Genomic DNA, 27,557 nt, shown 5'->3' on the forward strand with positions numbered 1-27,557 from the left:
AGCACGAGTTCCAGGTACGGCAGTTAGAACACGAAGAGAAGCAGGTAGAAAGGCAAGAGAGAGAAAGACAGTTGGAGAGAGAGGAGAAAGAGAGAGAAAGACAGTTGGAGAGAGAGGAGAAAGAGAGGGACAGACAGTTGGAGAGAGAGGAGAAACAGAGGGAAAGGGAATTCGAGCTGGAGAAGTTGAGGATAAGGGCCGAGCAGGGGCTCGTGCCGAACCAAGGTGGAGGGTTCCGGGCGACCCAGGAGGTTAGGCTGGTTTCCCCATTTGATGATACCGACATGGATCGGTACTTTCTCCACTTCGAAAAAGTGGCTATAAGTCATGACTGGCCGAGGGATAAGTGGGTTGTCTTACTTCAAAGTGTACTGAAAGGGAAAGCCCAAGAAGCTTACTCGGCTTTGTCCGCGGAAGATGCCCAGAGGTATGAGGTGGTAAAAGAGGCCATCCTCAGGATTTATGAGTTGGTCCCGGAGGCATACCGGCAGAGGTTCCGGAATGCGAGGAAGCAGTGGGACCGCACGTATTTACAGTTTGCCCGTGAGATGCAGACATATTGTGAGCGTTGGTGCACCTCGATGGGGGTAGAGGGGGATTATGACAGACTGCTACTACTGATCCTGATTGAGCAGTTTAAAGGTTGTGTCCCTGAGGGTATGAGACCCTACCTCGATGAGAAAGAGGCAGCCACGTTAGCCTCAACTGCTAAGTTAGCGGATGAGTATGCGTTGACGCATAAAATGAAGTTTACCCCGAGTAAAGGCTACCAGAAGGGTAGTCAGGACGGCGGGGAGAGTCCGCCGGAAAAGTCAGAAAGTAAGCCGGGGACTAGTGAGAAGGATAAGGTAGACCGGGAGCAGTCTGGTAGGAAGTCTCCTGGGGTCGTCTGTTATAATTGTGGGAAAGTCGGACACTTTGCGTCCAGGTGCTTTGCCCCAAAGAAGGAGACGGGAAAAGGAAAAACAGCGATTTTGAATGGCTGTATCGAGCTGTTAAGCGAACCGCTAGGGAAGGACAGGTCTGAAAAAGTCCAGGAAGGGAGCGAGAGGTTTATCTCGGCCGGATTGGTGTCAGTGAAGGAGAGGTTAAAACCAGTTCCAGTGCGGATCTGGAGAGACACAGGAGCGTGTCAGTCACTAATACTGAAGAGTGTATTAGAGTTTAGCTCAGAGACCCAGACTGGGGAAGTAGAGGTCAAAGGTGTTGGGGAAGGGACAGAGTCAGTCCCTTTGCACCAGATACACTTACAAAGCAACCTGGTCTCTGGACTAGTCACGATCGGGGTGAGGTCCGAATTATCGATGAAAGGCGTGGAAGTCTTGCTCGGTAATGACATCGCCGGAGGAATCGTGTTCCCAGTCGTGAGATTGACAGGTCAGCCTGCCAGCATTGAGGCCCCGCCCATGGACTCACAGGTTCATCACGGGATTGCGGTAGTAAATTTAGCTGAAACATTTCTGCCAGTCTTGTACGAGACGGGGGTAGAAAATGCAAAGAAGGAGTGTAGTGAGACAAGAGGTAGTGAGGGAGCTGGGACAGACGTAGCAGTAGCCAGGAAAGAATTTGTGCAGACGCAGGAGCGAGACGAGGGGCTGATGGTTTTGGCAGAGACAGCTCTCTCTGACACAGCTTTAACAAGGGAACTAGTAGGATATTGTGTGGAGGAGGAAGTGCTAAGGAAAAAAAGGAAATCAAGTACAATACCCGCAGATGAGGAGTGGGGGGTGGTGCAAAAGAGTTATGGGGTGAGGTTTTTAACATGGCCCACAAGGTACCCCCCGGTGAACATTTTGCGATGCTGGAAGAAACAGTTGGTGGAATCATGAAAGAGATTTACTGGCTGCCCAGGGGGAAGAATGTTATTGATCATGACCGACGCGAACTGAGATGGTCACCGGCTTTTGATATACTAACAAACCTAGTCGGTGTTAGCGTGGAAAGCAATGAAGCTAGGGGCCCCCTGATAAGAGGAAAAAAACATTTTGAAAAGATTAGGATGGGATTGATCAGATGGGAGAAGGCTATTGTTTTGGCCGGGTCTACTGATAAGGTCTCTCCCTTAATCCCCGAACAAAGCGAATCTTTAGAAGAAGTAATTAAACGACTCGCACCCGAGTGTTTGATTGTCCCAAGGCAATGCAAAGAACTGGGACGTTGGGTGATGTCTGTTACAATAGGGCAGCCTAGTAAAGAACACCCATATATAATGAGTAATTCAGTGACTAAAGGGCTGATGAACACAGAGGTGTGTATTGGCAATTTAATACGGCTGTCTGAAGCCAGCTTGATAGTGAACCTTGAAAAAAATGAATTCGGCCACACGAGGGTCACTTACCTGGGAATTGTGGTGACACGGGGCAGCTGGCAGCGATGCAAGCAACAGTGCAGGCTATCGCTGACCTCCCAAACCCGACAGACAAGAGGGCCCTCAGAAGGCTCTTGGAGATGGTGGGGTACTGTAGGAAGTTTTGCAATAACTCTGCGGTCAATACCCGTCCCCCTCCTACTAAGCCCTTGCGAGAGAAAACTGAGTCGGAATGGGACGACCCTTGTTATTGTGGTCCGGGACAAAGCCAAATGAGAGGTTACATTGGTCGCAATTCATCAGTGTTTTTGGCCACTATGAAGTTTGCTGAGTTGGAGCCTGGTCTAAGGGATTATTAATAACACGTGTAAAAGGAACAGAAAATGCGATGACTGTCTATCAAGGTGTTGACAACTTCAAACTCGCTGTGTTAGCCAAATAGCTGATAAAGATGTATATTTGTGCGTGTATCAAATAATGTATTCATGTTTGTAATTTTTACCTCCCAGTAAAAATCCTTAAAGGGGGGGAAGTGTGACGAATACACATAGATAAGATGTTAGCTGTCCTGTGTGATCAGCAGTTGGTCTGCCACCTGTCTTCAAGAGAGAGATAAGGGACACAATGAAACAGCACCTGGAGATGTGTAGAGAGCTGTCTGGAGCGGCTCCCTCTTTGAACCCTGAACTGTTTGAAGTGATGGACAGGCGATACCCCAGCAGGGGGATAAAAAGGGACAGGTTCGCTAAGGCAGCACACACGACACCCGAGGTAACGAGACCCTGGAAGCGGTGCGCCTCTCACGAGTCGGTGGGAAGTACCAGACAACGGCCAGGGTGGAAAGGTACGATCAGCGGGAACCCAGTGTGTGTCCGCCCTTGCCTGGGTGCCGGGTTCACTGCAGAGGATCGACCGCATCTGGAGGAGGGGTCACAGTCGGTGACCTCAGGTGACATCACCAAGGACCTGCCCAAAAGTTGCTTGTGAGCCATCCCGCTGGTCTGTGAGTGGAAGTCGTGTCTGAATGATCAGTTGTTCCCGTTCTCTCTCTCTCTCTCTCCCACCACGTTGTCCTTCGCCATGGCAACGATTACTGCGAACCGAACTAAATTGGACTGAACTTTGTGTCACTTTGAAATTTGGTCATTTACCCCTAGACAATGATAGAGCTTGATTGATCCTGTTATCTTAATTCTGTGCACATGTGTGTTTATCATTGCTGAACTGTTGCATTTATTATCCTTTCGATTACTGTGTTGCTTGTTTCTTTAATAAAACTTTCTTAGTTCTAGTAATCCAGTCTCCAACTGAGTGATCCATTTCTGCTGGTTTGGCAACCCAGTTATGGGGTACGTAACAGTAAAGTTTAAAGAGTTCATTAATTTTCAGTGATCATCATCATCATCAGGTGCCGTGCCCAGATTGAGCTTTGACTGCCATGGCCCACACACTCCTGTTTTGGGTCAAATGGATCAGTTCATTGGTATTCATTTCCAGTTCTCTGGCTGCTGTCTCCATCATCATTTGTCTTTGTCTTCCTCTTGATTTCTTCCCTTCAATCTTTCCCATAATTACAGTACATTCTAACTCCTCTTTCCTAATCACATGTCCAGTGAAGTTACATTGCCTTTTCTTTTTTTTTTGTAATTTATTTTTTATTGAATTTCATCATCAAACAAACATTTCCATAAACTGTATTTCAGATACTATACATAAATATCATATAATCATATTTGTCACAAATCTCCACATAATATTTATCTGAGGTATACACGTATAGAAAGGAGAGGAAAGAAAGAACAATCGAAAGAAGAAAACTATGTACAGAGAAAAGAGTGATTTTTTTTACAACATATTCATTGACTTGTGAGGATAAAATCACGCCTATGAGGTGTTATGTAGTTAAACCATCTTTTCCAGTATGAATAAAATTGTTCCAACTTATGATTAACAGATTTTGTTATCTTCTCCATTTTGTAAATGTCCATTGTAATTTCCATTCATACATTTAAAGTTGGGCTCTCCTGTGATAACTATTTCCTGGTAAGGGTCTTTTTACCTGTCACCAGCAGTACATTCATTAAATATTTATCTCTTTTCAACCATTCTTGAGGTATATACCCAAAATATATGGTCTTACTCTCTAAGGGTATTTCACATTTAAAGATGTCTTGTAGGGCATTATATATCCCACTCCAATAGTCTTTGATAACAGGGCATTCCCAGAAAATGTGATAATGATTTGCATTTTGATTTCCACAATTTCTCCAGCAAACAGGGGGGTTACTATCATAATAGGATTTCTGAGAGGGTGTAATAAAATTTTATCTCATCAAGTTTTTCCACCCAAACTCCCTCCGTTTATGTGAACTGGTACACTTCCATTGATACCTCCGTATTATTGTCCAGTCTTCCTCAGATATTATTATCCCTCCCTCCTTCTCCCATTTTGTTTAATGTATGAAGTCGAATGTGTTTTTAAGATTTGACAAAAGGCAGAGGGTTGTGGTGGAGGGATTGGAGGATTGTGACTAGTGGTCTCCCATAAGGATCTGTTCTGGGACCTCTACTTTTCATGATTTTTATTAATGACCAGGATGTGGGGGTAGAAGGGTGGGTTGGCAAGTTTGCAGATGACACAAAGGTTGGTGGTGTTGTAGATAGTGTAGAAGATTGCTGAAGATTGCAGAGAGACATTGATAGGATGCAGAAGTGGGCTGAGAAGTGGCAGATGGAGTTCAACCCGGAGAAGTGTGAGGTGGTACACTTTGGAAGTACAAACTCCAAGGCAGAGTACAAAGTAAATGACACGCTTGAAATGATATTACTACCGTTGTCTGAATTATATGCTTTTCTCAATAGCTCTATCAGACAGGTATTTGCTTTGGTTACATTTTTAACCATCCTATTAACATACTGTTGCATCTGTAAATATCGGTAAAAGTCTTGTTTTTCTAATAATTGTTTCACTTTGAGCATTTCAAAACTGAACAGTGTTCCTTCTTTCACTATATTGCAAATAGTTGTTATTCCTTTAGCTGTCCAGTCCTTATACCTAGCTTCCAGTTTATTTGTTGTAAAATCTGAGTCATATGGACACCATTTAAGAAAGACAAGGTTCCACATGGTAGGCTTATTCAGAAAGTCAGAAGGCATGGGATCCAGGGAAGTATGGCCAGGTGGATTCAGAATTGGCTTGCCTGAAGAAGGCAGAGGGTTGTGGTGGAGGGACTGGAGGATTGTGACTAGTGGTCTCCCATAAGGATCTGTTCTGGGACCTCTACTTTTCATGATTTTTATTAATGACCAGGATGTGGGGGTAGAAGGGTGGGTTGGCACGTTTGCAGATGACACAAAGGTTGGTGGTGTTGTAGATAGTGTAGAAGATTGCTGAAGATTGCAGAGAGACATTGATAGGATGCAGAAGTGGGCTGAGAAGTGGCAGAAGGAGTTCAACCCGGAGAAGTGTGAGGTGGTACACTTTGCAAGGACAAACTCCAAGGCAGAGTACAAAGTAAATGGCAGGATACTTAGTAGTGTGGAGGAGCAGAGGAATCTGGGGGTACATGTCCACAGATCCCTGAAAGTTGCCTCACAGGTGGATAGTGTAGTTAAGAAAGCTTATGGGGTGTTAGCTTTCATAATTTGAGGGATAGAGTTTAAGAGTCGCGATGTAATGATGCAGCTGTATAAAACTCTGGTTAGGTCATACTTGGAGTACTGTGTCCAGTTCTGGTCGCCTCAGTATAGGAAGGAAGTGGAAGCACTGGAAAGGGTACAGAGGAGATTTACCAGGATGTTGCCTGGTTTAGAGAGTATGCATTATGATCTGAGATTAAGGGAGCTTGGGCTTTACTCTTTGGAGAGAAGGAGGATGAGAGGAAACATGATAGAGGTGTACAAGATAATAAGAGGAATAGATAGAGTGGATAGCCAGCGCCTCTTCCCCAAGGCACCACTGCTCAATACAAGAGGACATGGCTTTAAGGTAAGGGGTGGGAAGTTCAAGGGGGATATTAGAGGAAGGTTTTTTACTCAGAGAGTGGTTGGTACGTGGAATGCACTGCCTGAGTCAGTGGAGGAGGCAGATACACTAGTGAAGTTTAAGAGACTACTAGACAGGTATATGGAGGAATTTAAGGTGGGGGGTTATATGAGAGGCAGGGTTTGAGGGTGGGCACAGCATTGTGGGCTGAAGGTCCTGCAATGTGCTGTACTATTCTATGTTCTATGTTAAGAATTGCTCTCTAGTTTATATTCTTTTATAATAGTTTTCCATATTTTAAGAGTCCATTTCACCCATGGGTTATCAATAGAATTTATGTAACTTTGTAGGTTGTTATCAGCCAAAATTGCCTGTATTGGGATGGAAAATATCAACTCCTCAAAGTTTTTCCATTGAGTGTCATATGCTGGGTTGCACCAGCATATCACAGCTCTCAACTGTGCTGCAAAGTGATAGCCTCTAACAGAAGGTAGGCTCCATCCCCCCTTTTCCTTGGCTAATTGCAAAGTTTTGAGATGAACCCTGGGCCTTTTACCTTGCCATATATATCTTGATAGCATCTTGTTCCATTCATTGAATTGATTTTGGTTAATCTCTATTGGTAAGGACTGAAAGAGATATAGTAGTCTGGGCAGTATATTTATTTTAATAGATTCAATCCTTGAACTGAGACCAAGAAAATGAATTAGGCTCCATCTTGTTATATCTTCCTTAATTTTTTATATATAGGCTGATATTTGCACTCTGATAATTTTGCCAAATCTTTTGGCATAGTGATGCCCAAATATTTGACGGACTCTATTTGCCATGCCCAAGGATATCTACTTTCACTTTCTCTTGGTGGGCTATAGTTATATGAAAGTAGTTGGGTTTTATCTATGTTGATCTTGCATCCTGATATTGGCCATCTTGTTCAAAGAATTGCATCAATTTAGGTAAAGGGTCTGTTGGTTGCCCTAGACAGGTCAAAATATCATCTGCGTAACAGGCCAATTTATGCTCTGTCCCTTTAATAGTAATTCCCCTGATATCTTCATTTTGTCTGATGTATTGAGCTAATGGTTCCAGATATAATGTGAAGAGTAGCAGTGACCATGTACAACCCTGTCTCATGCCCTTTCTAGGGTAAAACTATTAGATAAATATTCATTGATTTTAATCCTGGCAGTAGGATTGTCGTATAGTGCCTGTATAGTTTTAATAATTGTGTCACGTAGACCGAATCTATGTAAAATTCCATAAAGAAAATTCTAATTAACCGAATCAAATGCCTTTTCAGCATCCAAGCTTATCACTGTTGCTTCAATTTCATTTTTTTTGTATGATCCATAATGTGAATTGTCCTTTGTACATTGTCTTGTGTTTTTTGCGTTGTATAAAACCTGTCTGATCATTACTTATCATTGTAGGTAGAAACTCTTCTAATCGTTTGGCCATAATGGAGGTAAATACTCTATAATCCACATTAAGAACAGAGATTGGTCTAAATGACCCACATTCCATTTTATCCTTGCCTTCTTTCGGTATAGCTGAGATTATCATCTCCTTCCTGCTGGATGTACATTGCCTTTTCATGATCTCATTCATTATTCCTCTTTTTTTGTTTGCTCTATTGATCACATCCTCGTTAGATATTCGTTTCGTTCATATTCTTCCCATCCTCCTAAAAAACCACATCTCTGCTGCTTCAGTTCATTTCCTCATGTTACTAGATATTGTCCAACATTCTGATCCATATAACATAACTGAATAAACCTAACATTTCAGTACTCTGAGGCGGGTTGTCATGCCTAGTTTAGTATTGGTTAGTATACTCTTCATTCTCGTAAAGGTGTCTTTTGCCATCCCTATTCTTCTTTTGATGTCCATGTCACACCTTTCAGTGATAACCAATTTAAAATTAAGTAAATTTCTTAAAATGCATTTAGAACTCAGAGAATTTCTAAATTACAATTTCCATCTTATAATCATCTAAATGGCACAAGAACAACTTCTGGTAATACCCCTCCCACTTAACTATTCCCCATCCCCTTTTCTCTCTCTCACTTTATCTCCTTCCCTGCCCATTGCCTCCCTCTGGTGCTCCTCCCTCCTTCCCTTTCTTCCATGGCCTTCTGTCCTTTCCTTACAGACTCCCCCTTTTCCAGCCCTGTATCTCTTTCACCAATCAACTATCCAACCCTTTACATCACCCCTCCTCCTCTGGGTGTCACCTATCACCTGGTGTTTCTTCCTCCCCTCCCCTTATACTCCCCTTAACCCTCTGACTCATCTTTTGTTCTCCAGTCCTGATGAAGGGTTTTGGCCCAAAACATCGATTATACTGTTTTCCATAGATTCTGCCTGGCCTGCTGAGTTCTGCCAGCATTTTGTGTGTGTAAATTGTATATGGTGTTGGAGCTGTGCTCAGCCACCCAGTCACAGGTGTACAGCGAGTAGAGAAGGGGGCTAAGTACACATCCCTGTGGTGCTCCTGTGAGATTGTGGAGGAGATGTTGTTACCAATCCAAACTGACTGGGGTCTGCAAGTCAAGAATTTGAGGATCCATTTGCTCAAGGAGGGTATTGATTAGTTTTGAGGGTATGATAGTATTAAATACTGAGCTGTAATCAATAAACAGCATTTTGATGTATTCATCTTTGCTGTCCAGATGTTCCAGGGTTGTGTGAAGAGCCAACGAGATGGCATCTGCTGTAGACCTGTGGTTTTAGTAGGCAAATTGGGGCGGATCCAAGTACCATTCAGACAGAAGCTGATATACTTTATTACCAGCTTCTCAAAACACTTCATCACAGTGGATGCAAATGCCACTGGGCGACAGTCATTTAGACAGGTCACCATGCTCTTCTTGGGCATCAGTATGATTAAAGCCTGTCTGAAGCAGGTGGGTACCACACACCGACAGAGCGAGAGTTTGAAGGTATCCATGAATACACTGGCCAGTTGGTCAGAATACCTACTTGGCTAGGTACCCCATTCAAAGCAGGTGCTTTCCTTGGATTCACTCTTTGAAGGCAGCCTACATGTCATCTTCAGATACTGAGACCAAACGATCATCGGGAGACGTGGGTGCACAATGGTTCTGCTCTGTTCCGGTGGCCAAAGCGAGCATAGAGAGCATTAAGCTCATCTGAAACCAAAGCTCTGCCATCCTCTATGTCATAGGTGGTGGAATTCAAACCCTGCAACAGCTGCTGATCTTGGGAAAAAAGGAAAGACATTCTACAGCGCGACTTCAGAGAACTGGGAAGAAGGCTGAAAAGCAGGACCTCCAGGGTGGTTATCTCCGGTTTGCTTCCAGTTCCTCGTGCTGGAGAGGGCAGGAACAGGGAGATAAGGGATCTGAATGTGTGGCTGAGGAGCTGGTGCAGGAAGCAGGGATTTAGATTCTTGGACCACTGGGATCTATTTTGGGGTAAGGATGAGTTGTACAAAAGGGACAGGTTGCACCTTAATAGGCAGGGGACCAGCATTCTGGCAGGCAGATTTGCCACTGTTACACGGGTGTGTTTAATCTAAGTAGTGGGGGGGGGGGGGGACGAACTGGAAATATAAGGATGGAGTTAAAGGGAAAGAGAGAATAAGAAAAGTTAAGAAAGACAGCAGAATCAATACAGCAGAAAGCTCAAGAAGGGATTGTACAGTATTGCCAAGTGAAATAGGAATTGATATGGGAGATGAGGGGAGTAATGAATTAAAAGTATTACATATGAACACACGGAGTATAAGAAATAAAGTAGACGAGCTTGAGGCACAGTTGGAAATTGGTAAGTATGATGTTGTGGGAATAACAGAGACATGGCTTCAAATGGACAGGCCTAGGAAATGAATATTCAAGGATATACGTCCTATCAAAAGGACAGACTGATGGGCAGAGGGGGTGGGGTGGCTCTGTTGGTGAGGAATGATATTCAGTCCCTTGCGAGGGGGGACATAAAATCAGGAGACGTAGAGTCAGTATGGATAGAACTGAGAAATTCTAAGGGTAGAAAGACCCTAATGGGAGTTATCTACAGGCCCCCAAACAGTAGTCTGGATGTAGGGTGTAAGTTGAATCAAGAGTTAAAATTGGCATGTCACAAAGGTAATGCTACAGTTGTTATGGGGGACTTCAACATGCAGGTAGACTGGAGGAATCAGATTGGTACTGGACCCCAAGAAAGGGAGATTGTGGAGTCCCTCCGAGATGGATTCTTAGAACAGCTTGTACTGGAGCCTACCAGAGAGAAGGCAATTCTAGATTTAGTGTTGTGCAATGAACCAGATTTGATCAGGGACCTCGAGGTAAAGGAGCCATTAGGAGGTAGTGACCATAATATGATAAGTTTTAATCTACAGTTTGAGAGGGAGAAGGGAAACTCGGAAGTGTCAGTATTACAGTTGAACAAAGGGAACTATGGTGCTATGAGGGAGGAGCTGGCCAAAGTTGACTGGAAAGATACCCTAGCAGGGATGACAGTGGAACAACAATGGCAGGTATTTCTGGGAATAATACAGAAGGTGCAGGATCAGTTCATTCCAAAGAGGAAGAAAGATCCTAAGGGGAGTAAGGGGAGGCCGTGGCTGACGGGGGAAGTCAAGGACAGTATAAAAATAAAAGAGAAGTATAACATAGCAAAGATGAGCAGGAATCCAGCGGATAGGGAACCTTTTGAAGAGCAACAGAAGATAACTAAAAAGGCAATACGGGGAGAAAAGATGAGGTACGAAGGTAAGCTAGCCAAGAATATAAAGGAGGATAGTAAAAACTTCTTTAGGTATGTGAAGAGGAAAAAATTAGTTAAGACCAAAGTTGGGCCCTCGAAAACAAGGGATGGTGGGACTGTCATATATTGAAAGATTGGAGTGACTGAGCTTGTATACACTGGAATTTAGAAGGATGAGAGGGGATCTGACTGAAACATATAAGATTATTAAGGGATTGGACACGCTAGAGGCAGGAAACATGTTCCCGATGTTGGGGGAGTCCAGAACCGGAGGCCAGAGTTTAAGAATAACGGCTAGGCCATTTAGAATGGAGTTGAGGAAAAGCTTTTTTCACCCAGAGGGTTGTGGATCTGTGGAATGCTGTGCCTCAGAAGGCAGTGGAGGCAAATTCTCTGGATTCTTTCAAGAAAGAGATAGAGCTCTTAAAGATAGTGAAGGGATATGGGGAGAAGGCAAAAACGGGGTACTGACTGTGGATGATCAGCCATGATCACAGTGAATGGCGGTGCTGGCTCGAAGAGTGGAATGGCCTACTCATGCACCTATTGTCTATTGTCTGTTAACACAGACGCCTGTGGAACAGCAGTAGTCACAGACTGGCAATCAGTAAGGGCCCCCTTTATTCCCACAATTCGCCTCCTGCCAATCACAGCTCTATTCATGCTAGTATCTTTCTTTTCTTTTGTTATCTTATTTAGAAGCCTCATGTCTGGTGCCTTGTAAAAGGCCTGAAAATCCAAGTAAACATCCACTGATCCTCCTTTGACTAGCCTGCCTCAAAGAATTCCACTGGATTTGTCAAGCACGATCTTCTCCTAAGGAAACCACATTGACTTTGGCCTATTCCAGCAGTCCCCAACCACTGGGCCGCAAAATATGTGCTACTGGGCCGTAAGGAAACGATATGAGTCAGCTGCACCTTTCCTCATTCCCTGTCACGCACTGTTGAACTTGAACATAGGGTTGCCAACTGTCCCGTATTTGCCGGGACGTACTGGGCTAAATTGGTTTGTCCCATACGGGACCGCCTTTACCTGTATTTCCCCCGCTAAGGCAGAGAACTCCCATGAAATGGATCCTGCCAAAATGGCGTGAGGCAAAGAAGCAATTGCCATTAATTTATATGGGAAAAATTTTTGAGTGTTCCCAGATCCAAAAAATAACCTACCAAATCATACCAAATAACACATAAAACCTAAAATAATACTAACATATAGTAAAAGCAGGAGTGATATGATAAGTACAGAGCCTATATAAAGTAGAAATAATATATGTACAATGTAGTCGGGAAGATTAGCCAAAACCGATTTGTGGGGAAAAAAATCAACACATATGCGTGTGCGCACACAGGTGCCCGCGCAAGGCTTCATGGTCATTGTAGTCTTTCTCAGGATAAACACAAGTGTCCTGTATTTGACTGCTACTTTTGTCCCTTATTTGGGAGTGAGAAAGTGGGTAACCCTAACTGTAAAAGACGCGTTGAGGTGAGTTTAACCCTACTTGAACCCACCCCTCAACCCCCGATCGGCTGGTCCGCAAGAATACTGTCTTAATATTAAACCAGTCCGCGGTGCAATAAAGGTTGGGGACCCCTGGCCTATTCTACCATGTTGTTCTTATCATGTCACCTCTTCCTAAGGATTTCATTTCACTTTTAAAAACTGAACCACCCCACCCCGTCTGCCTACCTGACTGTCTTTTTGATACAATGTGTATCCTTGGTTGTTAATCTCCCAGCTATGATCTTTACAACTCCATATCTGCCTATCTGTAAATGTGCTACAGGATCATCTATATTATTTTATACTGGATCCATTCAAACATACATAACTTCACTCCTGTATTCATCATCCTTTACAGCTTTGTTTAGACTAGAGAGGCTGCTGCGACTCTGCATGCTGGCAATGACCAAATCATATTAAAGGGTAAAAAGAAATGCCAGAGGTCTGTTTTATGTGTCCTCTGTAATTTATAGTGTGCTGTTGCTTCTGGTGCTTGGCTGAGGAATGCTGAAGATGTGGATTTTGTAATATTTTTCTGAATTAAAATTAACCCTGAGTGCATCTTGAGTTTATTTTGGTACTTACAGGCTGAAGAATTTTAATCGATTGAGTAATTTCTGTGTTTCAGGAATGGCTATCAGAAATTTTCCCAAGAACTACTTACAGGTGGTGAACTGAACCATTTGAATCTCAAAGATCGGATGGTGGAGATTGGGAAAAGATGGCGGAAAGTTTCTCAGGCTCAAAAGGATCGTTATAAAAAGATGGCTGAAGAACAACAATGTCAGTACAAAATCAATCTAGAAGCCTGGCTTAAGGTAACAAGCCTTTCTAGTCTACGAATGATAAATGGAAAATGGTGTAGTTAACATGTGGAGTACATTTTGCCAAATCATATGCCCTAGTCATGAGTTTGGAGTGAATCTGTCAATATCAAGCTTGGAAAAAGGGACTAGTTCCTTTCTGCCACTAAATGGCTGATTTGGTTCACAATCCTCAAAAAGTTATTGCATACTTTGGAAAGGAAATAGGAAGTTAAAAATGGTTGCCTAGGAGGACTTCCGGGTCATCAAGGGAATGGCGGCGTAAAAAAAGAATGTAAACTGCCCCAAAATCGAATTTAGACAAATACTTAATATTGCATAACTATATTAATAAAAGGGGCAAGGATGATGTCTAAGAACAAGAATAAAAAGTCCGCTCCGAAGGTTGATAAACATAAAGAGACGCAGCAAGGCGACGGGCCTAGCTCCCCCACGGCAAGCCAGGACGGAGAGAATGAGGGGGAATCGGTGACTCTGTCTTTGATTCTCGGAGAGATTCGCGAGTTCCGACAAGATATCATGCAAACAGCTGGAAGATATTAAAGGAGAAACAATAAAAACTAATTTGAGGTTAGATGAAGCCGAAGCGAGGATTGTAGGGACTGAGGAGAGGCTACAAAACGCCGAGGAAGTGATAGCAGAAATGCTGAAGCTACAAGACCAGCTCCAGTGGAAACTAATAGATCAAGAAGGCCGCTCAAGAAGGGAAAATGTGAGGCTCTACGGAGTTCCCGAAGGAACCCAAGGTAAACCCGGATTGATGATTCCCTTCTTAGAGAAGCTGCTTAGAGAGAACCTTGATATACCGGCCGCAAAAGACCTACAGATAGAAAGGGCTCACCGTGCGTTGGCACCACAGCCCCCGGCAGGCGCCCAGCCCAGATCGATTCTGATCAGATTTCTCAGTTACAGAACGAAGGAAGAGGTGCTTAAAAGAGCATGGCAAAAGAAAGGTTTCATGTGGAACAACTGCAAAATCAGTTTAGACCATGACTACGCACCGGGGATTCTTGCCAGACGGAAGGAATATACGGAAACACGGAGAGTCCTGAAGGAAAACAACATCAGATTCCAGACCCTGTATCCAGCTCGGCTGAGAGTCTTTTACGACGAAGGGACAAAAACTTACGCTACGGTGGAGGAGGCAACGTTGGACCTGGCGGACTGGGGACTACCTATTAAAGTTATCACCCAACCGGAGTCGCTACTGGAGAGGATTCGGCAGAAGTCGTGGCAGTTAGTGGGGCGAGGACGCTCCACTCGAACCAGAGTGTCAAACTACAAGGAAAAGCTGCAAATATTCAGACGCGAATGTACAGAGAATACAGATTAATTAAGAGAAATGACTGAAAAGAGTAAATTGGACTTAAAAGTAAAATGAAAACTGGTAACTGAAAATAAACTAGGCGGAATAACTTGAATGATAGCAATATGGTCGAGACATAAATAGGAGAAAATTCTCTATGATTATTCAAACTGCTGAGGGCCCTCTAACACAGGGTGAAGATAGAGGTTATCCCTCTGAACTGAGGCGGGTCGGTGCTCAGGCCTCACTGTGGGAAGTCGGGAAAAATTTCAAATGTTATACGTTCAAAAATGTCTAGGATGTGGTTATATGTCTTGGTTTACTGTTGAGAAGGGATTGCTTACTGTTTGGTTAGAAAAGGAGAGTGCTTTTTTTCTACTAGAGAAAAATGCAAACTGAATTGGTAAAAATAATTTCCTATAATGTTAATGGGGTTTTGAATCCAATTAAAAGAAATAAGATTATGTCTAAATTGAAAAAAGAGAGGGCACAAATAGCTTTCCTCCAGGAAACACATATGAGCCAATCTGAACATGGAAAATTAAAAAGAATGGGCTTTAAGCATGTATTTTATTCATCATATAAACTGAGTCACAAAAGAGGGGTAGCTACTTTAATATCAAGTACTCTTAATTATGAACATATTTCAGAGACTAGAGACAAAGAAGGACGGTTTGTAAAAATCACAGGAAGAATAGAAGGTACAGAAATAACATTGCTGAATGTTTATGCTCCTCCAGGTAGTGAATGGTCATTTTATAGACACATTTTTGACCTAATGGTCAGTTCTCGAGGGGTAGTAATTTGTGGAGGGGATTTTAATATTAGATTAAATCCTGTATTAGATTCTTCAAGAATAGTTACTCAGAATAAACCTCTGACTCAGAAAGTGAATTCATTGATGGAGGAGTTGGGAATTATAGATGTCTGGAGGGAATTACACCCTACTAGTAAAGATTATACACATTACTCTTTCCCTCATTCAGCCTATTCAAGGATAGACTATTTCTTTATCTTTAATACAGATAGACTCAGGATAAAAAACTGTAATATTGCAACAATTGATCTGTCGGATCATAGCCCAGTCTCTATGTCTCTAATCCTGGAAAGGAAAATGAGGAAAACACTATGGAGGCTAAACTCACATATACTCAATAACCCGAAAGTAATGGAGAGATTAAGGGGAGAAATGAAAGAATATCTAGACCTTAATGACACGGGAGAAACATCACCAGTGATTTTATGGGATACATTGAAAGCTGTACTGAGAGGGAAAATTATTTCCATTACTACTCACATGAAAAAAATCAATGCACAAAAATTAGCAGACCTTCAAGGAACATTAAAACAACTTCAAGTTGTAGATAGCAACAAAAGTAATTCAAATCGAAAACAGGAAATTAGGAAATTGCAAAGTGAAATTGATGATATTTATACGTTGGAAACTCAAAGAAATTTTCTTTACCTGAGACAAAAGAATTATGAAGTAGGAGGTAAATCAGCTAGATTATTAGCACATAAATTACGAAAACAACAAGCAGACAATACAATTCATAAAATAAAGAATCCAAAGACAAAGCTTGTGGAGAGTACAATAGGGAAAATTCAAGAGAGTTTTGAAACATATTATCGACAGCTGTACTCCCAACCCCGGGCCCCCAATGAGCCCTATATAGACAGTGTATTGAATTTTTTAGATCTACCTAAACTTACAGATTTACAAAATGAAAGTTTATTAGAACCAGTAACTGTCAAAGAACTGAACGTGGCCATCTCTAGGTTAAAGGCTGGAAAGTTCCCGGGTTCTGATGGGTTTACCTCAGAGTGGTATAAGTCCCTGAAGACACAGTTAGCCCCATTACTATCTAACACCTTTAATTGGATCTTGCAGAGAGGAGAAACTCCACCTTCCTGGAGAGAAGCGATTATTTCAGTTATTCCTAAAGAGGGTAAAGATAAACTAGAATGTGGCAATTATCGGCCAATTAGTGTTCTTAATTTAGATTACAAACTATTTACATCTATATTAGCGCGCAGATTGGAAAAGCTTTTACCTGGCCTAATCCATTTAGACCAGACTGGATTTATTCAACAAAGACAAACACAGGACAACATAAGGAGAACTCTGCACATATTAGAACAGGTTAATAAGAAAGAGACAGAGACAATGGTAGTAGGATTGGACGCTGAGAAAGCTTTTGATTCGGTTAGTTGAGCATTCCTATACAGAGTGTTAGGAAGATTCGGCTTTCAAGAAAGGTTTATTAAAGTAATTCAGACTCTGTATGACAGCCCAACAGCCCGAATTAAGATAAATGGGGACCTCTCTGACTCCTTCATTTTAGAGAGAGGCACTAGACAGGGATGCCCAATTTCTCCTCTCCTTTTTGTGCTATATATTGAACCACTTGCCCAACTAATAAGACAGAGCGAAATCGTAAAAGGTATCAAGGTGGCAGGGATTGAACACAAAGTGGCGTTATTCGCAGATGATGTTTTGGTCTATCTGAGTGAACCAGAAAAATCATTTATAGGATTGTTTACACTGTTGGATGACTTTGGGAAAATATCAGGTTATAAAATAAATGTAAAGAAAATGCAGGTTATGTCCCTAAATTATACACCATCCAAAAAATTGCAGGATACATACGACCTTAAGTGGGAAGCTAAATCATTAAAATATTTAGGAATAACCCTGCCAAAGGATCTTTCAACACTGTCACAGGTAAATTATGGGCCATTAATCTCAGAGATAAAAGCAGATATGCATAGATGGAATCTTATCCCCTTTTTAAGTTTAAATTCAAGGATAAATACTATAAAAATGAATATTCTTCCTCGGTTATTATATCTTTTCCGTACTTTACCAGTGGAGGTGGATGATAATCAATTCAGGGAATGGGACATATGGATTTCCCGCTTCATTTGGCAAGGAAGGAAACCTAGAATTCGATATAACACCTTACAGTTAGGGAAGGAAGGAGGAGGTATGGTTCTTCCTTGCCTGAGAAATTATTTTTATGCCTCACAGATAACCCCTCTGTTATATTGGTGCAATAGGGAATATAAGGCTAGATGGAAGGAAATAGAATTTGGATTAGTTGACAGTTTTCCTCTTCAGGCCTCAATAGCTGACAAAGGATTGATGGCCCAGTTGGAAAAATTTAATAATGCTTGGATAAATCTTACATTAAAAGTATAGCAGAAGGTGGTTAATTCATGTGGAATTAATAACATGTTAAAACTCTTTAGATGGTGTGCATATGATACTGAATTCCTTCCCAACAGAGGAGATAAAAGATTTGAGCTATGGATAAAGAAAGGTCTTACAACCTACCTCTCATTTATAGATAAAAGAGTATTACAAAGTTTCCAAATCCTGCAGGACAAACATGGCCTAGAACATAATGACTTTTTTAGGTACCTTCAAATACGAAACTATGTTAACTAGAGTTGTAGATATACAGACCTATCAACAGTAGAATTAGAATTTTTCAAGATTCTTAATTCGGCTTGCAGTTCAATACCTAGTAAATCAGTTTCTCGCCTATATAATGCACTCTCCCATGCTAAAAATGTAAATACACTGTATATTAAAGAGAAGTGGGAGAAAGAAGCGGGGTTGGTACTTTCAGAGGAGGCTTGGGGGAAAATCTGCAGCTTTCAATGGTCCTCGACTAATTCTTTGACTTGGAGAGAACATTGTTGGAAAAACATTATAAGATACTTCAAGACCCCATATCAGGAAAAATATAAAGATACAAATGTGATGTGTTGGAGAAGGTGCGGCTCCAAGGAGGCAAATCATTTTCATATTTTCTGGGATTGCCCTAAATTAAGTCTATTTTGGGAAGGTATTCATAGAACATTAGTTAAGGTACTTAGGTCCCAGATACCTCTGAACTTTGAGACGCTCTATTTGGGGCATGTATTGTTCCTTGAACAGAAGGAAGATATAAAGTTGCTGCAGGCCCTCTTAGTGGCAAGTAATGAAATCAATCACTAGAAAATGGCTAAATCCAATACCACCTACATTAGAAGATTGGTACGAAATTATCTTGGAATTATTTAAAATGGAAAAGTTGACTTACTCCCTGAGAACTCAAAAAGAAACATTTTATCAAATCTGGAATAAATGGATTGAATATATAACCCCAATGCGAGCAGACTTTAGATGACTCTCCTAATGATTTATATTGCTCTTCTCATCAACACAGTAATATTGCTAACGTAAGCACCCTTAGTCTAAATGTTTGTTTTTTTTTGGAAAATAGAGAATTAACACAAGGGAAAGATTTGGGAAAGGGATAAAAAAAAATGCACACATTAAGTAAGTAAGTACATAGGGATTGGATAATTATGTCTGCGGGCAGGAACAAGCACGAGCAAATTGGGATATAAACACCTACAATGGTTGGTATATAGGCTTGTATGCAACATTTTGGACCAGTGGAAATGGTCCAGAAGGGTTGTATGGAAACCATTATTACCATTTTTCTTAACAACTAATTTCATTACTTAGCCTAATAGGTTAGATTTACCACAGTACATAATTATCTATTTAAATGTTTATTTTCCTTTTATATCATCTCAATGTGTACTTAAGAATGTATAAATAATTGTAGTTTTATACATATAAAAAAATTGAAAAGGTTATATGTGTGAAAAAAGTACATGATAATTGTGAATTCCTTATCCAAATAAAAATAAAATTTAAAAAAAAATGGTTGCCTAGAGAATACAATGTGATAAAATGATCAAGGGGTAATTTCACTGAGGTGTCAGTATCATCAAATGGCAGGCATAAGGTAAAAAAAAGAGAAGAACATCTCTTGTTAGTTCACCCAAAGATATTGTGCTGACCTAAATTAACCTACTTAGTGAGTTTTGACCAGCAACCAGTTGGGAAATCAGAAGCTTGAGAGCAGGGAATTTCACTTGCTAACAGAGTAGAAAAAGGCAGCCTAACCCTCTGTGTTACAATCCATAGACCTCCTTTTTAAATGCTCATGCCTATCTAAGAGTCTGTTAATTGTCTCTAACGGATCGTCCTCAACCATGACACCCACTACTTAGCTCTCTGTTTAAAATAAAGTATCTTTGATTTAATCTCCCCTACATTTCCCTACACACGCTTTAAAATGGTGCCCTCTGGTATTAGCCATTGCTGCTATCTATGCCATTTTATAATTTTATATGCTAATCAATATACGCCATAGACATTTTGCACTTGTGACAATTGTCACAAACCCTGTGACGGGAATAAAGAACCAATAGAGATGGAAAACACTTTGGAGTCCAGTATTGCTATAAACTAATAATATTTATTAGTAACTACACAATACAGTAATATAAATAGATAAATTAAACAGGTCAGCAATGATTATCTATATAAGTAAGTATATCAGTAAGTGTGGAAATATATGTATGAAAAACCAAGCTTCTTTGAGTCTAGGGGTAAAAGGATAACAGTCTTACGATGATGTGTAAAGTTGAGTTGAGTAATGATGGAGAGAGAGGGAGAGAATTGAGTCTTCAGGTGAGCTGACGCGATAGATCTTCTTGTTGTCCTTCGAAATCCTTTAAAAGTCACCGACTGTGACTTTAACAAAGGGGACTGGTTTTCTGTGGTGGAGCTATCCCCCAGGTGAGGGTGGACACATGGACAACTCCCCACCAGTCAACCCTTTTCCTCTTTCCACTGCAAGAGTGACTGATCGATCCGCCTGATCGATCCTCTAAAACCCACTTTTCCTGCGAGCACAACAGTGCTCAGTGTCCACAACACGTGTCTGAAATCTGTATCATCTGACCTCCTGTTTTATCTTCCCGTCATGAACATCAACAGTCATTCAAATAACTCCTCTTTCCTCTCTGTGAAAGAAATGCACAAACAGACAAAAAGTCCTTGAAGAAGTATCAACAACCTGTCTTCGGTCACCATAGCAATTTTCGAGCTGCTCGGTGTTATCTCCACTTCAGCAGAAATCCAACAGTTAACCAGTTCTTTCTCGTTTCTTAAAGTGACAGTCCCACAGTTAGTTCTCGTCTCTCTCTCTCTCTCTCTTTTACAAGGAAGCTATCGGTGGTAAATAACTCTCTTTCTCTCCTTTCAAAAGCACAGTTAATAGGGGTAAGTGAGCACAGTCCATAGGGGTAATTCAGCATCCCGTCACACAACATTAGTGTAAAATGTTAAGTAATTGTGAACTGTAAATCTGCTGCTGCAAACTCACTTGCGTGAGTGATGATAAACCTGATTCTGATATGGGTGTCTATTGAGCACTGAGAGTGGGAAGGGGGCAGGGAGAGGGGAATCATGGTTGGGAAAATTGGAAGGGAGAGGGGAAGGAGCGGGAAGCACCAGAGACATTCTGTTATGATCAGAAAATCAGAGATCGGAGTTCAATGCAGCACGTGGGGCTCTATACTCGGCAGCGACCATAGGATCCACTGATCACTGAACATCAAAATTTGAATCCAAGGACATATTTAAAGTTTACAGCATGTAACCCAGTACATGCGCTTCAGATAAAAACCACATCTTTTTCAAATGTTGTTTTCAGTAACAGTTTTCTTATCTGATTTCCATAGATTTTTCCCTGTTTCTGCAGCTCAATTTTTGTTGTAAAGGACTTCAACAGTTGAACAAAAAGAGCAGAATAATTTTGACTGCTCCTGTTCCTCAAATCTGGCTGCGAAAATTGATATGTCATTTAAGTGCTTCCTAGGTAGACAAGCAGATTCTCATTAACTGTTATTTAATGGAATGAAGATGCAATGTTAAGAAAGCAGAATATACAGCAGCTTTGAGGCAACATTTTATTTTGAACAAGATTTGATTCTGGCCACTGATTTGTTTTCTTAGAGCATATCCCCACAAGAGAGGGCGGCATATAAGGAATACACTTCAAATGTAAGTGATGAGTCATATTTTCACTAATATGATTTAAAATTCTATTAGTTTTATCAACTCAATTACAAAGAAAATTCTTTATTTCTGTCATTGTTTTCTGCTTGTTTGCTTTTATGAATTGAGGAAGAGCAGTTATGGTCTGTGAACTAACATTTTAATCATGTGGAAATTGTTGAGGTAATTTGACTTTATGTCTGATCACTGAGGGGGTAGAGACTTGCTTTTCTATGCTAAGATCTGTCTGGGGGTAGTGTGACAGGGGTATAACTGCTGAAACTTTGATGTCTGAATTTGTAATGTCATTGACAGAAGCGCAAAGGTATTGCAAAAGTATCCAGTTCAAATCCCAAAATGAAAGTCGCTATACCACAGAATGCAAGTGTAAGTATTGAAGTTACAAGGTTACATACTGGGCTTTTTACTATGCTTGGATCTTATGTCTTCCTATTCCCAATTTAGACCATAAGACAAAGGAGCAGAAGTCGGCCATTCAGCCCATCACATCTGCTCCGCCATTTTATCATGAGCTGATCCATTCTCCCACTTAGCCCCACTCCCCCGCCTTCTCACCATAACCTTTGATGCCCTGGCTACTCAGATACCTATCAATCTCTGCCTTAAATACACCTAATGACTTGGTCTCCACTGCTGCCCGTGGCAACAAATTCCATAGATTCACCACCCTCTGGCTAAAAAAATTCCTTCACATTTCTGTTCTGAATGGGCGCCCTTCAATCCTTAAGTCATGCCCTCTCGTACTAGACTCCCCCATCATGGGAAACAACTTTGCCACATCCACTCTGTCCATGCCTTTTAACATTCGAAATGTTTCTATGAGGTCTCCCCTCATTCTTCTAAACTCCAAGGAGTACAGACCAAGAGCGGGCAAATTTTCCTCATATGTTAACCTTCTCATTCCCAGAATCATGCTAGTGAATCTTCTCTGTACCCTCTCCTAATTCAGCACATCCTTTCTTAAATAAGGAGCCCAAAACTGCCCACAGTACTCCAAGTGAGGTCTCACCAGCGCCTTATAGAGCCTCAACATCACATCCCTGCTCCTATACTCTATTCCTCTAGAAATGAATGCCAACATTGCATTCGCCTTCTTCACTACCGACTCAACCTGGAGGTTAACCTTAAGGGTATCCTGTACGAGGACTCCCAAGTCCCATTGCATCTCAGAACTTTGAATTCTCTCCCCATTTAAATAATAATGTTTATTATTTATTATTATTAAATAAATATGTTTACTTCTTCTGCCAAAGTGCATAACCATACACTTTCCAACATTGTATTTCATTTGCCACTTCTTTGTCCATTCTTCCAATCTATCCAAGTCTCTCTGCAGACTCTCTGTTTCCTCGGCACTACCAGCCCCTCCACCTATCTTTATATCGCCAGCAAACTTAGCCACAAAGCCATCTATTCCATAATCCAAATCATTGATGTACAATGTAAAAAGAAGTGGCCCCAACACAGACCCCTGTGGAACACCACTGGTAACCGGCAGCCAACCAGAATAGGATCCCTTTATTCCCACACTCTGTTTCCTGCCAATTTGCGAATGCTCTATCCACGTATGTAACTTTCCTGTAATTCCATGGGCTCTTATCTTGTTAAGTAGCCTCATGTGTGGCACCTTGTCAAAGGCCTTCTGAAAATCCATATATACAACATCCACTGCATCTCCCTTGTCTAGCCTACTCGTAATTTCCTCAAAAAATTGCAATAGGTTTGTCAGGCAGGATTTTCCTTTAAAGACACCATGCTGAGTTCTGCCTATCTTGTCATATACCTCCAGGTACTCTGTAACCTCATCCTTGACAATCAACTCCAACAACTTCCCAACCACTGATGTCAAGCTAACAGGTCTATAATTTCCTTTTGGCTTCCTTGCCCCCTTCTTAAATAGCGGAGTGACATTTGCAATCTTCCAGTCCTCCGGAACCATGCCAGAATCTATCGACTTTTGAAAGATCATCGCTAATGCCTCTGCAATCTCCATAGCTACTTCCTTCAGAACACGAGGGTGCATTTCATTTGGTCCAGGAGATTTATCTACTCTTAGATAATTGTGACTGTGCACACTTCTCTTCCCTCCCACCCTTGAGTGTCTGGTATACTGCTGTCTTCCTCAGTGAAAACTGATGCAAAATATTCGTTCAGTTCCTCTGCCAGCTCCTTATCTCCCATTACAATTTCTCCAGCATCATTTTCTATTGGTCCTGTATCTACTCTCAGCTGTCTTTTACTCTTTATATACTTGAAAAAGCTTCTAGTATCCTCTTTGATATTATTTGCTAGCTTCCTTTCATAGTTAATCTTTTCCCTCTTAATGACTTTCTTAGTTTCTTTTGTAAGCTTTTAAAAACTTCCCAATTCTCTGTCTTCCCACTAATTTTTGCTTCCTTGTATGCCTTCTCCTTAACTTTAACTTTGGCTTTGACTTCTCTTGTCAACCATGGTTGCATCCTTTCTCTATTCAAAAATTTCTTCCTTTTAGGAATATATCTGTTGTACTTTCCTCACTTCTCACATAAACTCCAGCCACTGCTGCTCTGCTGTCTTTCCCGCCAGTGTCCCTTTCCAGGCAACTCTGGCCAGTTCTTTTCTCATGCCACTGTAATTTCCTTTACTCCACTGAAATACCGACACATCAGCTTTCGGCTTCTCTTTCTCAAATTTCACAGCAAACTCTGTCATGTTATGATCACTGCCTCCTAAGGGTTCCTTCACCTCAATCTCTCTAATCACCTCCGGTTCATTACACAATACCCAATCCAGTACAGCCGATCCCCTAGTGGGCTCAACAACAAGCTGTTCTAAAAAGCCGCCTCATAGACATTCTACAAATTCTCTCTCTCTTGAGATCCAGTGCCGACTTGATTTTCCCAATCCACTTGCATGTTAAAATCCCCCACAATTATCATAATACTGTCCTTCTGACAAGCCTTTTCTATTTCCAGTTGTAATTTGTAGTCACAACACTGCAGCTGTTTGGAGGCCTATAAATAACTGCCATCAGGGTCCTCTTACCCCTGCGATTTCTTAGCTCAACCCATAAAGATTCTGCACCTTCCGATCCTATGTCACCTCTTTCTAATGATTTAATGTCATTTCTTACAAATAAAGCCACGCCTCCCCCTCTGCCTACCTGCCTATCCTTCCGATACACCGTGTATCCTTGGATGTTCAGCTCCCAGAGATATGCATCCGTCAGCCACATCTCAGTGATGGCCACAATATCATACCTGCCAATCTGTAGCTGTATGACAAGATCAGCTACCTTATTCCTTATGCTGTGTGCATTTAAGTATGACACCTTAAGACCAGTATTTGGTACTTTTCCCTTGATTTCACTGCAACTTTATTGCACTGCAAGTCATCCCAATGGCTACAAATTTGCCCCATCACCTGCCTGTCTTTCCTGATAACTTTACTGCTCACTATCTTAGATTTATTTCTGTTTTCCCCTTCCTCTGCTCTGTCATTCTGGTTCCCATCCCCCTTACTTGATGGTAACAATCGGTGGATTGATAAATTATGTCCTGTTTTCATTTTTGACCATGTTAAATACCATATTGGCAGTGGGGCAGAATATGGGATGCTAGAAAAGTTCAGACATCCCCTTTAAGTGTGGGGTAAGTCCTCTTGTTCAGTGCTGTTGGCACTTTGTTTTTTTTAATTCACTTATTGCTGCTCAGTTGATCTTAAGTCGGGTTTCTTCTCCTCTGGAGTCAAATGATTGTTATAAAGGGTTATGACCCGTAGTATATTTGTTGGGTTTGTGGAACAATCTATGTTCTGTGCCTATTCTGGTATCTGTCCCCCACTTTTCCTTCGCTACATTGACGACTGCATTGGCGCTGCTTCCTGCACGCATGCTGAACTCGTTGACTTTATTAACTTTGCCTCCAACTTTCACCCTGCCCTCAAGTTTACCTGGTCCATTTCCGACACCTCCCTCCCCTTTCTAGATCTTTCTGTCTCTATCTCTGGAGACTGCTTATCCACTGAGTCTACTATAAGCCTACTGACTCTCACAGCTATCTGGACTATTCCTCTTCTCACCCTGTCTCTTGCAAAAACGCCATCCCCTTCTCGCAATTCCTCCGTCTCCGCTGCATCTGCTCTCAGGATGAGGCTTTTCATTCTAGGACGAGGGAGATGTCCTCCTTTTTTAAAGAAAAGGGCTTCCCTTCCTCCACCATTAACTCCGCTCTCAAACGCATTCCCCCCCCCCCCATTTCACGCACATCTGCTCTCACTCCATCCTCCCACCACCCCACTAGGAATAGGGTTCCCCTGGTCCACACCTACCACCCCACCAGCCTCTGGGTCCAACATATTATTCTCCGTAATTTCCGCCACCTCCAACGGGATCCCACCACTAAGCACATCTTTCCCTCCCCACCTCTCTCTGCATTCCGCAGGGATCGCTCCCTACACAACTCCCTTGTCCATTCGTCCCCCCCATCCCTCCCCACTGATCTCCCTCCTGGCACTTATCCGTGTAAGCGGAACAAGTGCTACACATGTCCTTACACTTCCTCCCTTACCACCATTCAGGGCCCCAAACAGTCCTTCCAGGTGAGGCATCACTTCACCTGTGAGTCGACTGGGGTGATATACTGCATCTGGTGCTCCCGATGCGGCCTTTTATATATTGGCGAGACCCGGCGCAGACTGGGAGACCGCTTTGCTGAACATCTATGCTCTGTCCGCCAGAGAAAGCAGGATCTCCCAGTGGCCACACATTTTAATTCCACATCCCATTCCCATTCTGACATGTCTATCCACGGCCTTCTCTACTGTAAAGATGAAACCACACTCAGGTTGGAGGAAAAATACCTTATATTCCGTCTGGGTAGCCTCCAACCTGATGGCATAAACATTGACTTCTCTAACTTCCGCTAATGCCCCACCTCCCCCTTGTACCCCATGTATTATTTATTTTTATACATACATTCTTTCTCTCACTCTCCTTTTTGTCCCTCTGACTATACCCCTTGCCCATCCTCTGAGTTCTCCCCCCACTGTCTTTCTTCCCAGACCTCCTGTCCCATGATCCTCTCGTATCCCCTTTTGCCAATCACCTGTCCAGCTCTCGGCTCCATCCCTCCCCCTCCTGTCTTCTCCTATCATTTTGGATCTCCCCTTCCCCCTCCAGCTTTCAAATCCCTTACTCACTCTTCCTTCAGTTAGTCCTGACGAAGGGTCTCGGCCTGAAACGTCGACTGCACCTCTTCATATAGATGCTGCTTGGCCTGCTGTGTTCACCAGCAACTTCAATCAGACGACTACAGGATGATGTACTCTGGTGGAGATAAACATGAAAAGGGTGTTGCAATCATCTTAGACAAAGAAACATCCAAGAGCCTGCTAGGATACTGGCATATCTCAGACAGAATGATGCTAATCAAACAAAAAGGACAACAAAACAACATCTCTATCACCCACAATGACAAGCTCAGAGGAAGAAACTGATGCCTCTACCACTCCCTAGACAAGGCACTAGAGAATGCAAATCACAAGAAGCCATCATAGTCATGGGCAACTTCAATGCAAAAGTTGGTGAGGGAAGAGAAGACCATATTGTTGGAGACCAAGGGTTGGGAGAAAGAAATGAAAGAGGAGAAAAGCTTATATCATGGTGTAAAACAAACAATCAGATAATCACCAGCACTTGATTTAAACAACATCCAAGAAGGAAAGGACATGGAGAAGACCAGATGGGAACAACAAAAATCAAATCAACTACATAACAATCAATAACAGATTCAAAAACTCGATAACTCAGTCTAAAAGCTACCCTGGAGCAGACTGTGGAAGCGACCACATTCCAGTCATTTGCAAAATGAAAATAAAGATGAGAAAATTAAAGAAACCAAAAAGATCAGAACCACTGGATTATCAACAAGTACAAAACAACCCTCATCTGAAAACAGAATACACAATCAAGGTGAAAAACCATTTTCAATTGT

The sequence above is a fragment of the Mobula hypostoma genome, chromosome Y (assembly GCF_963921235.1).
Source record: "Mobula hypostoma chromosome Y, sMobHyp1.1, whole genome shotgun sequence".
In the NCBI taxonomy this organism is placed as follows: Eukaryota; Metazoa; Chordata; class Chondrichthyes; order Myliobatiformes; family Myliobatidae; genus Mobula; species Mobula hypostoma.